The 19,579-nt window shown below is 39.8% G+C and overlaps 1 protein-coding gene across 2 annotated transcripts in view; it reads left to right on the top strand.

The window, feature by feature from the left end:
* Positions 1–19,579, top strand: part of GPC6 (glypican 6) — a 1,150,448-nt gene that overhangs the window by 382,468 nt on the left and 748,401 nt on the right. The gene's annotated exons all lie outside the window — the stretch shown is intronic.

Here is a 19,579-nt window from a genome sequence, read left to right as displayed (position 1 = left end):
TTCCTTTACAATTTGATACCACTGATGCAGTTAACCCTTATCTTAGCCAAAGTGATAACTTTACAGCTTGTGACCTTTATCAGCTCTGTAACTATTGCCTTTAATTACAGTAACATAAAGAATTAGGCAGTTGAGTGTCTGCAGACTTGGCTAATTGTTTTTAAGAGAGGGAGAGAGATCAGCATAAGATACATCGTTTTTCCTCTCCTAATTTCAAATGCAATTTTTAGGCTTGCAATTACATTCACTGTTGCAAGATGAACTATGGACCTCCCATGATTTTTGTTAGGGTAAACCTTTTTTTTTGTCCTCTGTAGCCTGGCTTACTCTTTCTTCTGAGTGCCAGTGCTTTCCTTGTGAAGTACAGTGTCCCTCTGAACACCCATGGCTTGCACACACATGGGAGGAATTTCACTAAAAACCTCTCAGGAAGTACTGAAATCTTCTACTTCCACAATAATTGACAGACAGATATGGTTATTTTTCTTTCCATTCAGTACTATGATCTCTCCTTTCTCCAGTTTAGGACGATCTGGGAAAGGGATCAGAGACTTGCTCTAACAATTCACCCACAGTAGTTTTCTTTAGCAATGAATGTAAAATGATTTTTTTTCCTCCCCTCTTCTTATTCTCCCCTGGGCACTATTTATTAAATAAATCTTTCTCATTATAAATCACAAAGTAGTAAGTGCTAAAATAACAAGTTTAATATGTTCAATCACCGCTTTGTCCATATACGCATTCATCTGAGGTCTAGATACATTTTGACTGTTTTCTTCTATGTATTTCATAATATGTATATGTGGGAAAGATGCCTCTCTTTAGGAACTGTGTATAGGACATGCCCAGAGGAGTATAACGTGCATGGCAAAGGAGAAGCAGAGTTTTCTCTGCATGTTTCTCTCCCCATGCAGAACTTCTTCTGGAATGTAAGTTTTGAGTGGAGCTGGTCAACCCTGCTGAACGTGGCAAGGATCTGTGCATATCTGTTGCTGGGACAGGATGGAAGAAAATAGAAATGTGTTAGACTGGATCTCCAAAAGGGATTGGAAGTTTGCCTAGGGGACAATGAAGGTTAATTTCTGTAATCTCATGGGGATAGCAGGTTGAATGCTGATGCTGTGTGGGGAATTGGAAACGAGTATCAGCAATTCTATGTACAAAGAGTGAGGACGTGTGGTGGTGGTAGTAGTGTTTTTATTATATTGTATTTTAATTTTCAATTAATAAGCCAGACGGGGGCAAGGGAAGGTTCCACATTGAAGTTGTAAAGTGAAATGCTGGGAGAGATTGTAGCTTTTAGGATAATATTGTTTTCCTTATTCCATTAAAGTTTTGCTTCACTATGAGAAGAATGTGATTTTCTGTGATAGTTTCCCATTGTCACATGACGTACGTGTGTGTGTGTGTGTGTGTGTGTGTGTGTGTGTGTGTGTGTGTAGAGAAGCACTGTGGAAAGTTTTGGGAGGCATATATTTCCCACTTCCTTCAGCAGAGGGGAGAAGGCTGCTGTGAATTCCCTATGCCCTTCTCCCAGCCCCGATGCTGTTATAATTTACAGTGTGGAAACTGGTTCTTGGAGGGAATATTGGGAATGTGCATTCAGGTAACAGAGTGCTGGTGTGGTATGAATTTATTATTTAATCTTTTAATTGTGTAATCTGTTGCATGTGATTTGGAGCTGACTATGTAGAGTGCACCTTCAGGATTCTGTTTGGCTTTGTGAAAATTTAAAAGTTTCATTTTTGTATTTTAAAAATAGTCTTGAAGCATGTGCAATATTCAAAGTTGGGTTTGTAAATAGAAGTGAAAATTTAAAACCCTCAAGAGCAGCTGCGGGGATTTCTTCCATTTGTGCATGGAAACCAATATAGTCAATAGAATCTGGTGAGTTACGTAGGTTACTAAAAATGCTTGCAGATGGTCAATAGTTTGTCACAGATCTCAGCTGATTCCTTTTTGTACTCTTGATAATTGGATGCCTTTTTATATTACTACAATGAACAACTAAGGCTGTGGTGGATTCTCCATTTCTTTGAATCGAGACTGGATATCTTTTTAAAAGATGCTGTAGCTCAAACAGAAATTATGGGCTTGATGCAGATACACCTCTACCTCGATATAACGCTGTCCTCGGGAGCCAAAAAAACTTACTGCGTTATAGGTGAAACTGCGTTATATTGAACTTGCTTTGATCCACTGGAGTGCACAGCTCACCCCATCCCCCTGAGTACTGCTTTACCGCATTATACCTGAATTCATGTTATATCGGGTTGTGTTATATCGAGGTAGCGGTGTATTACTAGATGAGGTTTTTTGGCCTTTCTTATGCATGAGGTCAAACTAGATGACCCTTCTGGCCTTGGAATCTGTAAATTTATTAATGTTTAAAAAAAAAATTTAAGAGAGTGTTTGCCATGTGAAGTTCAAGCATTGTCACTGAACAACTAAGCTTCATTTCATAGTCCTTTAATCAGATTCTGCAATTGTTCTGGAGGTATTCTTTTTATATGCAAGGAATATTGAGTCCTCCTAGGCACTGCAGCTATTCCTATGGAATAACATACCCATCAAGTAGCCTTCATCTTCACTATAGGGCTACCTATAGTCTGTCTGGGCTTTGAAGCAGTTTAAAATGGTAGGGCACTATTTATGCTGTAAGAATGTTTAGATTTTTAGACTATTTGGACTGTAAGCTCTTTGAGACTTGGACCATTTCTCTTGTTCTGTGTTTGTACAGTGCCTAATGCAGTGGGGTCATGGTCCATGATTAGGGATTGGTGGCACTACTACAATACAAACAATAAAATAATAAAATAAATAAAACAGTTTAATGGAAGTTGCTGTCTAGTACTCGTGTTCATCAAGAGATGCACATATCAGCACCCAAAATATATATGTGTTTGTGCATATGTTGAAAATTTTGGCACCAGTAAAACAAAACACATACAAAAAGTCATACATATAATGGAAGAGGTTTTTAGAAAAACGTTATAAATAACTTAAGCAGTGATGTCAAGGCTGATCTTAGCCTTGTTTTAGGAAAGGAGTGGAAGAACATAAGGGTAATATGCAAAACCTCCACTTTGCATTATGTTCCAGCTCGTTTCATCAGTCTCAAAAATACCACTTCAAACACTTTACATGAATACTAGTTTTCAGTTACAGATGGAGGTGGTAGGTCCACCTATTATTAAGGTTGCCTGACACTTCCCATTAGAGAACCTTGTTTTTAGTTTCTTATAATGTTGACAAACTTTAACCAATTGGGTTGAAATTTTCCATGCTAGGTGTCAGGATTAATTATTTTGGTGGAAATTACAGCCAATATGTTTCAGCACTTTCCAAGAATGAGGCTAGAGGCAAATGCAGTGTTTGCCCATTTAAAATATTCTGGTGACCTTCATTTTGAGTAGTTCTAGTGCCCCCTTGCTTTGGAGCAGGGACTTGAAACTTAGCAGGGAGCCAGCCTTTGTGTCCCTGTAAAAATCTGCCCTAAATTGGCTAAATTCATGGACCTTTTAAAAATCACTGTGGTGGTGGTGGTGAACTGGTACTGGTTGGGCAAAGAGATTGGCTAAGGAATTAGGAGAAGACACTGAGATTGGATGAGGAACGCAGGGAGAGGAAGATTAAGAATGGGAGCCAGGGGCAACCAGGAATGTACATGTGTGGGGGTGGCTGGAGATGAAGGTATGGAAGACAGACAGGTCATATGAGCAGATGTGGGAAAGAGGGAACTGTGAATGTCTTGGTAACGAACCTGTGACTGGGATGAGAAGCCTGAGGAGTGGAGATTGGGATGGAGTACGCAAGGAGAATGACACTGGGACAAGGAGCTGGGTGGAGAAGAGTCAGGACAGATACAAGCACAGGTTGAAGATGAAAAGGCAGAAGGGGCGTGCTTGGAAAGTAAGGTCAGAAGAATCCGGGCACCCCAAAGCATACTCCCTCCAGAGCTTAAAACAAAACTCAAGATTTCTGAGGGCTTGTCTTTATGGAGAGACAGTCCATGGCAAGGTGGTTGTAAATCAATGGTGCACTAGTTGACTATATACTAACTGGCCACATGGACCCATGCTCCCATGCACACACATTCTGTAGTATACTATGGAACTCTTATCATGAGGTAAGAAGAGTCCACGGCTAGGTTGTGTGCAGCATGCTGGGGTATAAATCTGTGGTGTAATAGCTTGCCACTCAGTAACTCTTTGTATAGATAAGTCCTGAGTCTCACTATTCCTCTGCTGTCAGCAAATACCTGTGAAACTCACTGGCAAACAGTCCCATCCCCCTCATGCTGGTCAGATACAGGATGACAACTATGACATTATTGGTATCACCGAAACTTGGTGGGATAATACACATGATTGGAATGTTGGTATGGATAGGTACAGCTTGCTCAGGAAGGATAGGCGGGAAAAGGGAGGAGGTGTTGCCTTATATATTAAAAATGTACACACTTGGACTGAGGTGGAGATGAACATAGGAGACGGAAGTGTTGAGAGTCTCTGGATTAGGCTAAAAGGGGTAAAAAACAAGGGTGATGTAATGCTAGGAGTCTACTACAGGCCACCTAACCAGGTGGAAGAGGTGGATGAGGCTTGTTTTAAACAACTAACAAAATCATCCAAAGCCCAAGATTGGATGGTGATGGGGGACTTCAACTATCCAGATATATGTTGGGAAAATAACACAGCGGGGCACAGACTATACAATAAGTTCTTGGACTGCATTGCAGACAACTTTTTATTTCAGAAGGTTGAAAAAGCTACTGGGGGGAAGCTGTTCTAGATTATGGATAAAGAACTATTTAATGTGTTTAGAGAAGTAAATACTAATAGGAACTGTGTAATTATGGGGGACTTTAACTTCCCGGATATAGATTGGGGAACAAACACTAGTAGCAATAATAGGGCTCAGATGTTCCTAGATGTGCTTGCTGATCATTTCCTTCATCAAGTGGTAGCCGAACCGACGAGGGGGGAGGCCATTTTAGATTTGATTTTGGTGACTAGTGAGGACCTCGTTGAGGAAGTGGTAGTAGGGGACAACTTGGGCTCCAGCGATCATGAGCTAATCCAGTTTAAACTAAACAGAAGGAGTAACAGAATTAAATCAAAGACTAGGGTTTATAATTTTAAAAAGGCCAATTTTAACAAACTAAGGGGACTGGTAAGGGAAGTGGATTGGGCAAACATATTAATGAATCTTAAGGCAGATAAAGCCTGGGATTACTTTAAGTTAAAGATACATGAGCTGTCAGAGGCCTGTATCCCAAAAAAGGGAAAAAGATTACTAAGCAAGAGATTTAGACCGAGCTGGATGAGCGACCGACTCAAAGGGGCAATTAGGAAAAAAACAGAAAGCGTACAAAGAGTGGAAGAGGGGAGGGATCAGTAAGGAAACTTACCTTAGTGAAGTCAGAGCATGTAGAGATAGAGTGAGAAAGGCCAAAAGCCGTGTAGAGTTGGACCTAGCGAGGGGAATTAAAAGCAATAGTAAGAGGTTTTACAGCCATATAAATAGGAAGAAAGCAAAGAAGGAAGAAGTAGGACCGTTGAAGACTATAGCCGGAGAGGAGATTAAAGATAATCTAGGCATGGCGCAATATCTCAACGAATATTTTGCATCGGTGTTTAATGAGGCCAATGAAGGTATTAGGGATACTAGCACCATGACAGAGGGGCAAACAGAATGGGGGATTACCATATCCGAGGTAGAAACAAAGCTCGAACGCCTTAATGGGGCTAAGTCGGGAGGACCGGACGATCTTCATCCGAGAATATTGAAGGAATTGGCGCGAGAAATAGGCCCATTAGCGATAATATTTAATGAATCTGTAAACTTGGGGGTGGTTCCGTTAGACTGGAGAATAGCTAATGTGGTTCCTATTTTCAAGAAAGGGAAAAAAAGTGATCCGGGTAACTACAGGCCTGTTAAACATCTGTAGTGTGCAAGGTGCTGGAGAAAATTCTGAAAGAGAAACTAGTTGAGGACCTTGAGGTTAATGGCAAGTGCGATAAATTACAACATGGTTTTACGAAGGGCAGATCGTGCTAAACGAATCTGATCTCCTTCTTTGAGAAAGTAATGGACTTATTAGATAAGGGAAATGCGGTGGACCTAATATACCTGGATTTCAGTAAAGCGTTTGATACTGTACCCCATGAGGAATTATTGGTTAAGCTGGAAAAGATGGGGATCGATATGAAAATCCAGAGGTGGATAAGGAATTGGTTAATGGGGAGAATGTAGCTGGTCGTATTGAAGGGTGAACTGTCAGGTTGGAGGGAGGTTACCAGTGGAGTTCCTCAGGGTTCGGTTTTGGGACCCATTTTATTTAATCTATTTATTACTGACCTCGGAACCGATTGCAGGAGTGGACTGATAAAGTTTGCGGATGATACGAAGATGGGAGGCGTTGCCAATTCGGAGGAGGATAGGGATATTCTGCAGGGAGACTTGAATGAGCTTGTGAATTGGAGTATCAGAAATAGGATGAAACTTAATAGTGAAAAGTGTAAGGTGATGCATTTAGGGATGACTAACAACAATTTTAGTTACAAGTTGGGGACGCATTGGTTAGAAGTAACGGAAGAGGAGAAGGACCTAGGGGTTCTTGTAGACCAAAGGGTGACTATGAGTCGACAATGTGACGTGGCGGTGAAAAAAGCCAATGTGGTCTTGGGATGCATTAGGCGAGGTATATCTAGTAGGGATAAGGAGGTGCTGCTTCCGTTGTATAAGGCGCTGGTGAGACCTCATTTGGAGTACTGTGTGCAGTTCTGGTCTCCCTTGTTTAAAAAAGATGAACTCAAATTGGAACGGGTGCAGAGAAGGGCCACTAGGATGATCAGAGGAATGGAAAACCTGTCGTATGAAAGGAGACTAGAGGAGCTCGGGTTGTTTAGTCTGACAAAATGAAGGCTGAGGGGGGATATGATTGCTCTCTTTAAATATATCAGAGGGATAAATACCAGGGAGGGAGAGGAATTATTCCAGCTTAGTACTAATGTGGACACGAGAACGAATGGATATAAACTGGCAGTGGGGAAGTTTAGGCTTGAAATTAGACGAAGGTTTCTGACCGTCAGAGGGGTGAAATATTGGAACGGCCTTCCGAGGGAAACGGTGGGGGCGAGGGACCTGTCTGGTTTTAAGATTAAATTAGATAAGTTTATGGAGGGAATGGTTTAATGGTAAAACATATTAGCTGAGGAATACCGAGCAATAGCAGGTAAATAGTATAATGGCTAACAAGGGTCAGGCTGGAGACTCTTGCCTACATGCTCGGGGTCTTACTGATCGCCATATTTGGGGTCGGGAAGGAATTTTCCTCCAGGGTAGATTGGCTGAGGCCCTGGAGGTTTTTCGCCTTCCTCCGCAGCATGGGGCAGGGATCGCTAGCAGGAGGGTTCTCTGCCAATTGAAGTCACCAAGACACAGGATTTGGGGACTTCATCAGCAGAGTCAAGGGAAGGGTAGGGACGGTTTTGTGGCCTGCAGCATGCAGGGGGTCAGACCAGATGATCATAATGGTCCCTTCTGACCTTAAAGTCTATGAGTCTATGAGATTTGATTTTAACAAATAGGGAGGAACTCATTGAGAATTTGAAAGTGGAAGGCAGCTTGGGTTAAAGTGATCATGAAATCATAGAGTTCACAATTCTAAGGAAGGGTAGAAGGGAGTACAGCAAAATAGAGACAATGGATTTCAGGAAGGTGGATTTTGGTAAGCTCAGAGAGCTGATAGGTAAGGTCCCATGGGAATCAAGACTGAGGGGAAAAACAACTGAGGAGAGTTGGCAGTTTTTAAAAGGGACACTATTAAGGGCGCAAAAGCAAGCTATTCTGCTGGGTAGGAAAGATAGAAAATGTGGCAAAAGACCACCTTGGCTTAACCACGAGATCTTGCATGATCTAAAAAATAAAAAGGAGTCCTATAAAAAATGGAAACTAGAACAAATTACAAAGGATGAATATAGGCAAACAACACAGGAATACAGGGGCAAGATTAGAAAGGCAAAAGCACAAAATGAGCTCAAACTAGCCACAGGAATAAAGGGAAACAAGAAGACTTTTTATCAATACATTAGAAGCAAGAGGAAGACCAAGGACAGGGTAGGCCCACTGCTCAGTGAGGAGGGAGAAACAGTAACAGGAAACTTGGAAATGGCAGAGATGCTTAATGACTTCTTTGTTTCTGTCTTCACAGAAAAGTCTGAAGGAAGGCCTAAGATAGTGAATGCTAATGGGAAGGGGATAGGTTTAGAAGATAAAATAAAAGAAGAACAAGTTTAAAATCACTTAGGCCTTGGCTACACTTACCCGCTAGTTCGGCGGCTGGCAATCGAACTTCTGGGTTCGACTTATCGCGTCTAGTCTGGACGCGATAAGTCGAACCCGGAAGTGCTTGCCGTCGACTGCGGTACTCCAGCTCGGCGAGAGGAGTACCGCGGAGTCGACGGGGGAGCCTGCCTGCCGAGTGTGGACCAAGGTAAGTTCGAACTAAGGTACTTCGAACTTCAGCTACGTTATTCACGTAGCTGAAATTGCGTACCTTAGTTCGAATTAGGGGGGTAGTGTAGACCTGGCCTCAGATGCCTGCAAGTCACCAGGGCCGGATGAAATGCATCCTAGAATACTCAAGGAGCTAATAGAGGAGGTATCTGAGCCTCTAGCTATAATCTTTGGAAAATCATGGGAGACAGGAGAGATTTCAGAAGACTGGAAAAGGGCAAATAGAGTGCCCATCTATAAAAAAGGGAAATAAAAACAACCCAGGAAACTACAGACCTGTTAGTTTAACTTCTGTGCCAGGGAAGATAATGGAGCAAGTAAGTAAGGAAATCATCTGCAAACACATGGAAGGTGGAAAGGTGATGGGGAATAGCCAGCATGGAATTGTAAAGAACAAATCATGTCAAACCAATCTGATAGCTTTCTTTGATAGGATAACAGGTCTTGTGGATAAGGGAGAAGCGGTGGATGTGATATACCTAGACTTTAGTAAGGCATTTGATACGGTCTCGCATGATATTCTTATCAATAAACTAGGCAAATACAACTTAGATGGGGCTACTGTAAGGTGGGTGCATAACTGGCTGGATAACCATACTCAGAGAGTAGTTATAAATGGTTCCTAATCCTGCTGGAAAGTGGGGTTCCGCAGGGGTCTGGAAAGTGTATAACAAGTGGGGTTCCTCAGGGGTCTGTTTTGGGGCTGGCTCTGTTCAATATCTTCATCTTAGATATTGGCATAGAAAATACACATATTAAGTTTGCAGACGATATCAAACTGGGAGGGATTGCAACTGCTTTGGAGGATAGGGTCATAATTCAAAATGATCTGGACAAATTGGAGAAATGGTATGAGGTAAACAGGATGAAGTTTAATAAAGACAAATGCAAAGTGCTTCACTTAGGAAAGAACAATCAGTTTCACACATGCAGAATGAGAAGAGACTGTCTAGGAAGGTGTACGGCAGAAAGGGATCTAGGGGTTATAATGAACCACAAGCTAAATATGAGTCAACAGTGTGATGCTGTTGCAAAAAAAGCAAACATGATTCTGGGATGTATTAACAGGTGTTGTGAGCAAGACACGAGAAGTCATTCTTCTGCTCTACTCTGTGCTGGTTAGGCCTCAACTGGAGTATTGTGTCCAGTTCTGGGGACCGCATTTCAAGAAAGATGTGGAGAAATTGGAGAGGGTCCAGAGAAGAGCAACAAGAATGATTAAAGGTCTAGAAAACATGACCTATGAAGGAAAGGTGAAAGAATTGGGTTTGTTTAGTTTGGAAAAGAGAAGACTGGGAGGGGACATGATAGCAGTTTTCAGGTATCTAAAAGGGTGTCATAAGGAGGAGGGAGAAAACTTGTTCATTTTAGCCCCTAAGGATAGAACAAGAAGCAAAGGGCTTAAACTGCAGCAAAGGAGGTTTAGGTTGGACATTAGAAAAAAGTTCCTAACTGTCAGGGTGGTTAAACACTGGAATAAATTGCCTAGGGAGGTTGTGGAATCTCCATCTCTGGAGATATTTAAGAGTAGGTTAGATAAATGTCTATCAGGGATGGTCTAGACAGTATTTGATCCTGCCATGAGGGCAGAGGACTGCACTCGATGAGCTCTCGAGGTCCCTTCCTGTCCTAGAATCTATGAATCTATGAATCTACTGCTATCACATACTCTTAGCGCAAGCAGCAGAGGTCTGAGTGCTGGATCTAAAGTTTTCAGCATTGCTGATGGCCAATGTGAGTGACAATATGATACCACATGATGGACTTTCTGATTTTTCAGTTAATTTTTTCAAAAACCTAGGAAATTACACATACAACCACCCCACCCTAAATTAAAATAAACATTATTAAGGTGGTAAAGTCAAGTACTCAAAAATTAGGAAATCCCAGAATTAAGGTTGCCTGAGCAACCTTAACTTAGCCCACTTGTGCATATACATTATTTTGCAATCTTTTATCACATGATCATATACTATTTTTTCCTCAGGACCCCTGTTTCAGTTAGTGCACAGAATGGATGAACCTCACTTAATGAGCAGCCTTAATACTGGCATTTACCAAATGTTGAGTGCTGAAAGTTGCAAACTAAATGTTCTTGTACTGCGTGTTTATATAGAAATATTATATGATATGCATAAAATGGGTACTAACCCTGCAATGTGTTTTGTGTGTTTGGATCTCTGAACTCATATGGAACCCCATTATAATTGCATCCCAACCCTCTGTCTCCAATCTGGTGGGAAGGATCAAAGCCTGCCAAGCGTGATCCCAGCCACCCCAGATCCGTCGGAGAGATCATTAATTTTTTTGGCCAGCTATGTGAGCTAAGAGACTTCATGATAGCTAGAGATAGATATCTACTGCCCAAGTCTCCATGCCAATGGCTCTGCCTGCCTGTCGTATTGCACTGTTATATTTGCAAGTTTCACATTTGTACAGATGATTCAGTGCTTCCTGTCCCCCAAAATCTTGTCCAAGGAAGAATAAGAATAGTGGTCATTCTGGGCAAACTGTATTGTAAACCAATAGCAAAATACCTCTATTAGAAATAGACTTGCTAAACATTTGAAAGATGGGATGACAGAAAATTCACAGGAGATCAAGAATATTTGGAGTCTCAGCAGGCATGATTTTTCACTTTTAGTTCAGGGATTTGGACAGAACTGATCCATGTAGTGATCAGGTGCTTCACATCACTAGTAATCGACAAGCAATCAAGTTCTAGTTCTCGGACCCCCACTGCATACCAAAGTAGCTTAATATATATTATGCTCCCAGTGTAGTTGTAATATTATCATCTTATTATCACCATTTCCCTTGCATGGTGACTTAGCTGAGCAGCTGTTTCACAGACAAGCCAATTTCTTTTAAGTATTGTTCTATCAGCAGCTGAAAACAACCCTACCACAGAGTTTTTTTCCTGAATGTTAATGAGCAGACGAGTATCTGTTCAGTGACATTTTCTCGCTAATCCTTTGAGTAACTATAGGCAAGTTACGGAAATAATTTTATTTCAACTAAATTGATCTGATACTGATCAAAGAAATGCTGTCTCCTCATCCATATGAAAATCATGGAAAAGGTTTTGTTCTAATACATGGTATTATAGAAATCAAAGGGTGTCTGAGAATAGTTGTCAGCAACTTTAGTGGACATGGCTAGCTTTGAGCAGAATGTGTGAGACCTTAAGAAAAATATCCTAACAGTATAAAGAAAAAGCTTCAACTGTATCGATCTATCCTTTGGAATTATCAAGGTAGTGCCCCAACCTCTTTTTACAGCCATAGAGACCCAGAGATCCATATGCTTGATGCCATTTATATTCTTTAGAGACCATTCAGCTGGCGCTGCATATTTTGTAGGGTAAGAAAGAGGGCTAGAAAGATAGCCCTAAAAAGCAGTGTTAGTAAAAATAACCATCTCTTTCTGTCATGTGCTGTTTATGCAGAACTTGTGGGTGAGAACGATTTGTGCATCTCCTGGCATCCTTGGCTAAACGGCAACTCCCTATTAGTGGATTTTGTAACTTAATGAAACTCCATTGCCACACACTGTTCAAAATAAATTGAACTTAAAAAAGTTAGTATAAAATCAGTTATATAATTAATAATCAAATCCCTTTTCTGCCCAAGACTCCTGTGTGATCTTGGACAAGTCACTTACATTGTCTATTCTCAGTTCCCCTTCTGTAAAATGGGGATTATAGCACTTTGATACTTCCCAGGGGAGTTGTGAGGATAAATACACTGAAGATTGGATGCGCTCACAGGGGCAGTATAAGTACTTCAGATTGATTGGGTGGGGAAAAATGCTTTTTTTTAATCAATTAAAAACTTTTGAATAATATTTAATCTGGCCTGAAACTCTGAATAAGAAACTTTGGGCCAAATAGGATTTTTTTTTAATGTTTAGGGAGTCACTTAGAATGAAAACAGCTTTTCAACCTTAATGGCCAATCCTGCAAACACGTATGCACGTGAATAACATTCCTTACGTGAGAACACTGAAGCCACAAGAACTGCTCATGTGCTTGAGATCTTCTGATGTATATGGGTCCAGGAACAGGCCCTAATTATGGAATCAGTGTCTGAACTGTTGGATGTTAATGACAGCTACCCATTTGTAACTTTGAACAAATTACTGTAATTTCATTTGTATTGTCAAAGCACTTAGGAGCACCATTCAGGGACATGATCCCATTGTGCTAGGCGCTTGACAAACACAGAATAAAAGGACAGTCCCCGCCCCAAAGACAAATGATAGATGCCCTCATTTACCTACTTGTAATTCTTTGTCACTAGCTGCTCTGCATTATGTGATATGCACCAAAAGTAAACCTCGATCTAAGAAGCAGAAATAAGGGTAGCATCTCTAATCCAGGCTGCAAAGCAACAATTCCCGCCTACAGGATAATGGAAACAGTTGCCTTATTACTTCTTGTTTCTGATTCTTGATATTCATTAAATGGACAAATAGTATTTTTGACACCAATCTCTTAACCAGTTCATTATCGTTTTACTGCTGTCCTCCTTACATTATACTTTTACTTATCTCCAAAGAACTGGAAAATTAAAAGCAAACCTTGAAATAATATGGCCGGAAGCAGGAACTCTGGAATCCTAGAAAGCTAGGTGACACAGTAAACCAATACCCTCACATCTCTGCTCATTTCAGACAACTCTCAGCTTTAATATTTCTTGTCTTAAATAATGGCTCCTTGTCCTCTTATTATTTCAGCCCACCTGTTCCACTTTGCTGAACTTGCTTTCTTGGAAATGGCACTTCTGCTGACTGGCAGCAGTATTCCCAGAAATGTCATTTTTAGCACTGCAATGATTGGTTTAAGGATTTAAAAGACAATAAGAGCTTGTGTGCCATGAGTATGCTTTTAATACACCCCTCTAGGCCTGGTGATTGTGATGTGATCTCCGGGTACTTGGGACTGTGAGCCACTTTGTTACCCCTTGCCTCATCAAGAGAGATTTTCTTGTGCTTAATGGGGTGTCAGCGCCACGACACCACCGGCCTGTTAGCCACGCAAACAATCTCCTTTGCCAATCCTGTCTTTGCCTGGCAGGTTAACAAAAGATGCACCCGAATATCTGAGTCCCTCTGAAAACATCCCCCTATAGTATCCAGCCCCTGTCACTGGACATTCACAGTAATTACGAGGTTTGCTATTCCCAATGGAACAATATAGACACAGCTTGACCAGTACAGCTCAGGATCAGGCCCTTTATAACATTACAGCACTAAAATGTATTTATAGGGGGGCAATCATGAGCTTATTATCAAAGATTAAGATTTGAGAGATACTGAGTAAGAATAATGGAAACAGAAATGATAATACATAAAATAAAACATAATATGCAATTCTTGTTCTATGCTTTTCAGTAGTTTCCGTTCCTATTTAATAAAGTAGATTTTTCTCCTAAGGATTCAGTCCTTGGCAGAGCTGTTGGTTTCAGTCAGAACCATCATCCAAACTTTCATGAAGAGTTCAATTTAATAATTGTTACCAGTGCTCACAGCACAGCTTGAGGGATGAAATAATTTTCATGTTAAAAAGTACCACAGGGTACCCTAAAAACCTGGAATCTTTTTAGAGATTTGCAGATTTGTGGGATCTTACATTAGTAAATTCGCTGCCTTGATGTCAGTGGCACCTTGCAATGCTCTATTCTTTATGTAGTGAGATTCACTCCTGAGTAAAGGACCAGGAGTCCCCTTCCGTCTTTCTTCAGCCCTCAAAATAGGGCTTCAAGTGGGAAGTAAGTGGTGTGCAGGTCTTGTGCTTGTCCTCTGTACAGGGGTGACTTTAATCTTATAATACATATGCCCAAAGTCAGTACACAGAAAGTCGTGGCATCCTGACCATTTTTGAAGGATAATTTTAAACAGATCTTTTTAATGGTGCAATCCTCTCCTTTATATTTCTGAGCGGGTGTAACTTTATGTAGTTATAGAAGAGTAACTAGTGACTGGGCATCCGCATATTTGAGCACTAGATTGCTTGCCACAGGCTTCATCACTGTTGTGGGATTTCATGCATGAATAGAAACAGATTTCATGCATGAATTTAACCATTTCTAAAAAGAAACATTGGAACAAAGTGAAATAGCAGTGCCTTAAAAATGTCAAGCAAGAGTTCAATCTATTTGATTCTGGCCTCAGTCCATGTATTCAAGTCCATGGAATCTGTGGGAGTTCAGGCAAGGATTGAGAAGCATAACGTTGCCATATCAAATTTTAGGGGTCCCAGTTCCGCAACCCCTTTCTCATCTGGGTAGTCCTTGGGTACTGAGTGCCATTGAAATCAATGGGATTATTCGTGTGTGTAGGAGTTGTAGGACTTGGTTTAGTGTTTGCAGCCATGGTTAAGGGAGGAAGGCTATTTACGGTGTACAGCAGGACGAATCTTGTTTATTGTTGATTATATTACATTCATGTGTGAACCTACATTCCTTCTGGCACCTACAACTCCCTACTGAACTCAAAGGAGACTTCAGAGTGCAGGAAGAATGTGTAATCAGGCCCATCAAACACACAGCTTGAAGGGAAGTGATGTTAATATCCATAGCAATAAGCATTTTTCCGGCTTTAAATAAAATGTCTAAAGGGCTTAGTTAGATCAATGTACCACTTTTCTGGTACCCCTTTTACAAACAGCTTAATTAGAAGATATACTATTATGATGTCAGAAAGACATATGATGCTGATCATGTCTGTGTCAGTACTTTTAGAATTATTTGGATTACAGTTTCCTTGGGAAACCTGACATTACTTTATATATACTAAGATAAAATAAGGATTTGTTAAAATTTATTCTATATTGATTTTTATACTACTTGGAGCATAGACCAATGCTATATGAAAAATAAAAATCAAGACATAGTAAAGCATCTTGACATGGTAAATAATTAAGGAAATAATTCTACACCTACAATAAAGAATTGTACGTAAAGAATGAAGTACACCTAAAGCTCAAAAGATGCCTCTTTCATATCCTTCGTATTGCAGGTGAACATAAAACTCGTATTTTGATCTGTCTACACCATTACTAGAAAAACTGGAGCAAGATTCTGATGGGTATATTGGAAATGTAGTCAGAGAGAGAAAGGCAAAGCAATATTTGTTTTGTAGCAAATAATAAAAAGGAAGAATTGGTCAATAAAATCTTTTATTAGCTTAAAATATTGGAAGATCATTTAGAAGCAACAAAAATGGATGGGATAAAATAGTATTGTTAGAGATTATTGTTGTGCAAATGAGGACTCTTTGTTTCTGTCTTAGGCTTGTACCCATGACACTGATGTCCTATATATTTTTCTTGTTAAATCCTCTTCTGCTAAGCTAAAACCTTACATTTCATTCCAACATTAGATTTCTTTTATCAATATAATGAATATGTTTATATTTTGTGGGAGATCTCCAGATTCTCCAAGAATACTGGATTTGGCAGTATATGAACCAGTGTCACAAGGTGACACTTAGTGTGATGTTCAGACATAGTAGCAGCCAATTTCAAATCAACGAAAATATTTTGTCCTTTTAAATAAAAAAAAATGCTTTGATCTATTCTGCTAAAAGGAACAGGGAAAATGGGTGAAAATGTGACAATTATTCCAGCAGCGAAGTCAATTATTCTTAGCAGTTTTTGGAGATGAAATACCCAGAGCTATGTCTGACGTGGTTATTTTATTTTGCTGTATGATTTCAAAGTTGACCTCTCAGGACCTAGGAGCCGTACAGGTCACTGGCAAAATCAGACAGGAGGAAGAAAAGAAGCAAATAGGACATCTGACTTGTGAATGCAATCAATAATCCAGCATCTGAATGACTTCAGTGTGTCTTTTTAAATGTATGTGCAGTTGTGGCACAAATAGTGTCAAATGAAGGTAAATCAGTACATTGACTTGATTGCTTTTGCCAAACAGCAGTTTTCAGGTTCTTAGTAAGTAAGGGGCAGGCCCTGAATCTCTTAGGGCAGGGGTCGGCAGCCTTTCAGAAGTGGTGTGCCAAGTCTTCATTTATTCACTCTAATTTAAGGTTTCATGTGCCAGTAATACATTTTAACGTTTTTAGATGGTCTCTTTCTATAAGTCTATAATATATAACTAAACTATTGTTGTATGTAAAGTAAATAATGTTTTTAAAATGTTTAAGAAGCTTCATTTAACATTAAATTAAAATGCAGAGCCCCTCGGACCAATGGCCAGGACCCAGGCAGTGTGGGTGCCACTGAAAATCAGCTCATGTGCCGTCTTTGGCACGCGTGCCATAGGTCGCCTACCCCTGTCTTAGGGCCTTAGTTCTTAGCCTATTAAAAAGCTCTTAACAGACTATCCAAATGAAATTGCACATTATCACTTTTGCTAATAGACCACCTATGAACATTTGTGGCGAGTTTTGCAATAACTTTTCAGCTTTTGTTTGTTAAACATGCCAGGACTAATGGAGAATCACGTTTATATAGTGCCGGGGCATTGGCCAGATATCTCTTCCTACTGTCTTGCCATAGAAGGCACATTGGGAAACAGATCTTGGTTTTATCTAGAAGTACTGAGCTTCGCAGCTTAAACAGGCCAACCTCTCTAATTAGACTAAAGCAATATTTACTCATTAGATAACACAGAAGAACAACCTCTTCACCACGTTTGTTGCTTCACTGTCTCAACAGTTACCATTCTCTCCAATTAGGAAAAAATGGGATCTTTCACAATTAAAATTGCCATTAACTTCCAGCTGTCAACTTTACTATAGACCATACTAGTAGGTCACAAAGTTCACGGTTCATCGCTTGTACGGGTGGGAAAAGGGAAAGAAAAAAGGAAATCTACTTTTGCCTCCAGTAGGGTTCCTTCCCTGAAGCCATTAGCAATAGATGTTCAAAAGACATTGTGGGGAAGGATTCTCATTTTGTATACTGATGAAGCGGTGCTCACAGTAGCGCCAGATGCTCATGCTACTATGAGGATTAGGATGCTTCTGTAGTTGTAGTTGCTGTTCGTTGCAAAATCATGTTGCTGAAATTCAAGGCACAAATATCATTAATTAGATACAGAGAATTCTTTATGACCATTTATGCAGCCAGCATGTATAGTTTTGGCCTAGACCATAAAATGTTTACATTAAATGTCCTGTAATAGGCATTTCTCTTAACAATGGAAAATGCATGTGAGGTAGTGGAGTGAGGAAAGAAGCTGGAAATGACAGATTCGTAAGTGAGCATACAATATATAAAAATGTAAAATGTCTAAAAAATGTGCAAAAATTTGTGTTTTCCGTGTCAGACTGACAGAACCAGTTTTCATATTTACTTATTACCATATTCTCTGCTTTTCTCCTACAAACACTTCAGGAACTGGATACAGCAGAGTTTGCCAAATTTAAGACTCTACTTCATGATTACACATTATTAAGTTTTCTACATCTTCCTTTTTTCTGACTATATCACCTTATTCTAGCTAAGAGCAAGTGCTGCATATATATTATTCACAGAGGTGGGGGGAAACCGTAGGAGCGACCATTTCTTTGTCTTAAAGGAACAGAAATTAGAAATGGAAACAACCTATTAAATCATCTTGTTCAAACCCTTATCATTGTAGGATTACTCTTTAAAGTATACTCTTGAGGTTTTTGTCCAGCCCAGTTTTAGAAGATTCAAACAGTGGATGACTACCACTTCCTTTTAACAAATATCCATAGATTAAGCCCTAAATTTATCCTGCTTTTCAACCTTCATGTTTTTTTTATTGAGTGATTTGTTTTTCCATCAGAAGAAGAAGTATTTAAAAAAGATTAATGAATGTAAGCCTTCCAACTCCCTGTGACCATTTTGTAATTGGGGAAAACTGAAGCTAACAGAGGTGAAATTATTTTCCCCAGGTCATGCAAGTTGGTAGCAGCAGGTCTGGGAAGAGAACCCAGCTCTGCTGACTTGCAATCCTGTGCTTGTTTCCTATGCACTTTGTTTTAATCTCTAAAATAAATTATCTCCCTCCTTGAAGTTTCATTTTTCCTCATAATTCAGTGCTTCCATCACTTCAATCAATTTTGTTTCTCTTTTTTATATTCCTTCCAGTTGCTTACAGTTTGTTAGTGCTGCAACGTCTCAGACCTGCACACTGTATTCTAGACAGAGTGTCAGCAATGCCATAAAGAGAGGAACTGCCATCTCCTTATGCCCATAATGTGATACGTTTTCCTATCCGGAAACTAAATTGAAGTTTATTTTGCTGCAACATTGCATTGCAAGTTCACAGTAAATTTGTTGCTCCATGGTAATTTTTGGCATCATTTCAACCTTTGTCCTCAAGAAATAACTTTCTATTTCAGTCCTGGCTTATTTACCTTAGCTGTATTTGTTTGCTTTTTTTCCAGGTGGAATCTATTTTGTTTTCTGCCCATGTTTCTAATCACATAAGGCCTCTTGGTCTTATTTCTTTGTCTTCATTGGTGGTTGTAACATACCTCCCATTTTGGTATCATCTATAGATATAATTAATGTGCTATTTACTCCTTCTTCCAAGTGATTAATAAATAGGTCCTTAAAACAACAAGAAACGAATAAAAAATCTCACCCATGAATTACACTGCAGGGCAACACCAGCAAACTCCCAGTCTTCAACTTTCCCCCAGTAATTTGTGTCTTGTACTGCCAAGTTTTCTTCTTCTAGACAATACAAGCTCATAGAAAGTCCATCATTTTATTAATATAAAATGATATGCATCAATATTAATATAAAATGATATACATCAATCCTGTTATCTCAAATGGAGTTCCCCAAACACGTCGATCCAAAAACACACTGGTTTAGATAAAACAATAAAACAAGTTTATTAACTATGGAAAGAAAGATTTTAAGTGATTACAAGTAATGAGGCATAAAAATCGGAATTGGTTTAAAAACAATAACTAATACCTAACTTAACAAGCTAAATGAATTCAAAGCATAGGTCACTCTGACCACATGCTTCAGCAGTTTTACTAGCTGGATTCCTTTTGACCAGGACCCATTCCCCAGTTCAGTGTTACTTTCCTTGTCCTTCAGGT

The sequence above is a fragment of the Chrysemys picta genome, chromosome 1 (genome assembly GCF_011386835.1).
Source record: "Chrysemys picta bellii isolate R12L10 chromosome 1, ASM1138683v2, whole genome shotgun sequence".
Lineage (NCBI taxonomy): Eukaryota > Metazoa > Chordata > Testudines > Emydidae > Chrysemys > Chrysemys picta.
This window is presented reverse-complemented; position numbering and strand designations above follow the sequence as displayed.